Here is a 3,455-nt window from a genome sequence, read left to right as displayed (position 1 = left end):
TTTAGAGGTTTCTAATGTGATGTCGTAAATAAACACATTTTTTGCGCTTACATTGCAAACGCTGGCTGAACCCTACGAGATAGATCAAAATAATGTACTACAATATTGTACATCTTAAAAGGGTCTACAAAAAAGTCCGGGATGGTATATGTCTATCTCTTAGGGATAACTCACAATAACCATTTTTATCCTTTACTTTTTATGAGAAATAATGACTTATTTACGAAGCGATTGTAAGTAATATAGCATTAATCCTTATCCAATTAAGTACTTTTAAATACATTGTGCATTTAATATAGATCAATATGGCCCATTACAGCATGTAATTTAAATGAATATTCTCGAAGATATTACAGATTTAAAATGCAGGGACATAGCGGTTGCGGCGGTACCGGTCGGGGGGGCGGTTTGTACTGTCTTATGACAAGAAAGCTGTGAATAACATTCTGTAGTATACTTAGTGTTAGCATTGCACCCGTGCGAAGCTGGGGCGGGTCGCTAGTTACTTATAAGATTCACGTATTATAGATATTTTGCAATTGAAAACATCCATACCGTGCAGTTTCCCTTTGAATTTCTCGAAGAATTTCTGCCGGCCGGTGAAATAGACGGTTTTAGTTTAGTTTAGATTAATGCTGGACTAATGAGTGGTGCTGTCTATTCATTTACATCGTTTCTATCCCATCCGTATTTAGACGGAACGGAACGGACAAGTGTGTGACGACCTTAACTCTCTTTTGCAAATGTCGAATTGAATTGTTGTTTTTATATCACCCTGTAGACGTTTCCAGTTGCATGTTGTGGGCGCATGGGCACATGTTTTCCGAGTGTGACTTGCACGTATCATAGCCCAGCAGACGAGCAATATCCTTCGGAACAATAATAATTAATATTCTTGAATAATACGGGCACCATTTTCCACGGCAATTAGACTTAATGCGGTTTGCTCCGCCTGTCGACTGAAACGGCGGCAATTATGTATGAATTAAAATTGCGTCCCAGACGCGAGGACCCATTTCCTTTCCGTACGTAAAAATTGAAAACTCATGCCCATGGCGTCTGGACTTGTTGTAATATCAACGGCAATAACAGCCCAAATGGTAAATGGTGGATCTCTTTGGACAGACGAGTAAATTAATTCAGTAAAAGCTTTGGACATTTGTAGCAATGATGTAGGTACTATGTAGATTTGTAGATAGTTTGTTGTCATTAAAGGATTTACACGAAGGAAACAATAATCACTTTATTGATTTTATTAATTTTTTAATTACCATTTCACATGTAAATTAGCTTATAATCTAGTGTAGTGCAAATCGATGCTATTATCTCTTCTGATGATACTACATTCTGAAATTAGCTGTCTATTAATACGTCTAATGACAAGTTGAAACTGGATCTTGTAGGATCACTGAATGTTGTTGATTAATTAGTATATTTCATTAAAAATCGCGTATTTTAATGTGATAGGCATGATGTTTAACCATCAATACTCGGTCTTATTATTCATTTCGACAGGCATAGTTGGTAGATTTTTCAGTAGGTAGATCTGCTTATCACTGATAGAGTTAATTTGTGCTATGATAATTTTAAGGAGAAAATGTTGGCTGATTTGTATGTTTATTGAGGTTACAGTATGGGCGATCCTTATAATTAAAATGTTCATGATTCAACTAGTTCCTAGCTAAAGGTTTTTCCATAATCGTAGCATCGATGAGTCTCTTGAATCCAGTCGTATTTTCGTTGATTGTTATGTTGTGATTACGGTATGAAGAATCGTCATATTTAAAAAGTGCTGTCCATCATCGACAACGGTAGTCATCCGTCCAAATTTAGACGGATTCAACTAGTTCCTAACTGGAAGGCTTTCCATGATCGTTGCATCGTTTGAGACTCTTGAATCCAACTCTATTTTCGTTGGTTGACCTATTGAGGTTACGGTATGAACTATCGTCCTGTTTAAAATGAATACCATTCACCGTCGACAACGGTACCCACCTGTCTAAATTTGGACAGATTCAACTAGTTCCTAACTGGAAGCTTTTCCATGATGATTAGAACGATCAGACTCTTAAATCCAACTCTATTTTTGATGATTGGCATATTAAGGAATAAAGTATGGTCCTATTTAAAATGTATGCCATCCACCGTCGACAACGGTACCCATCCGTCCAAACTTGGACGGATGCGACTAGTTCCTAGCTAAAGATTTTTCCATAATCGTTTGAGACTCTTGAATCCAACTCTATTTTCGTTGGTTGACCTATTGAGGTTACGGTATGAACTATCGTCCTGTTTAAAATGAATACCATTCACCGTCGACAACGGTACCCACCTGTCTAAATTTGGACAGATTCAACTAGTTCCTAACTGGAAGCTTTTCCATGATGATTAGAACGATCAGACTCTTAAATCCAACTCTATTTTTGATGATTGGCATATTAAGGAATAAAGTATGGTCCTATTTAAAATGTATGCCATCCACCGTCGACAACGGTACCCATCCGTCCAAACTTGGACGGATGCGACTAGTTCCTAGCTAAAGATTTTTCCATAATCGTTGCATCGAAGTTCTGTTTTCGTTGATTGATACTTACATTGAAGTTCCGGTATGAAGGATCGTCATGTTTAAAATGTAAGTGACATTCACGTTGGATCGGTACCCGTCCGTCCAAATTTGGACAGATTCAGCTAATTCCTAACTGGAAGTGTTTCCATGATCATTGCATCCTTTGAGACTCTTGAATTCAACTCGATTTTTGATGATTGGCATATTGAGGCATAATGTATGGCCCTGTTTAAAATGTATGTCATTCACTGTCGACAACGGTACCCATCCGTCCAAACTTGGACGGATGCAACTAGTTCGTAGCTAAAGATTTTTTCATAATCGTTGCATCGAAGTTCTATTTTCGTTGATTGATACTTATATTGAAGTTCCGGTATGAATAATCGTCACAATCGTCATGTTTAAAATGAAAGTGACATTCACGTTGGATCGGTACCCATCCGTCCAAATTTGGACAGATTCAGCTAGTTCCTAACTGGAAGTTTTTCCATGATCGTTGCATCGATGATACTCTTAAATCCAACTCTATTTTCGTTGGTAGCTAAATAAACATTCAGTTCTACGTACATACATGATGAAAAACTACATTTAGCAATAAAAAAATGATTATACTTACACACTGCTTTTTTCTTCAAAAATTGGGAATTCAGTTACAAGTCACGTTATCATTACCATTATGCCCTTCGCCTAACACACCCACGAACAAGTAGTGTAATAGAAAGGTATTTTTTGTTGACCTTATTATTTATGTTGGCAAATGAAGGCACTTTTTGTCGACGAATAACCAAAACCTTCCAAAAAGTCCTTAAAGTCAATTATAAACAAGTTTCTACGATTGATGCAAGGAAAAGACCATTTCGTTAATTGTGAAATTGAACGTTGCAAACTG

This window comes from Agrilus planipennis, unplaced genomic scaffold, assembly GCF_000699045.2.
Source record: "Agrilus planipennis isolate EAB-ADULT unplaced genomic scaffold, Apla_2.0 scaffold6, whole genome shotgun sequence".
In the NCBI taxonomy this organism is placed as follows: Eukaryota; Metazoa; Arthropoda; class Insecta; order Coleoptera; family Buprestidae; genus Agrilus; species Agrilus planipennis.
The sequence above is the reverse complement of the archived record's forward strand: the minus strand, read 5'-3'. Positions refer to the sequence as shown.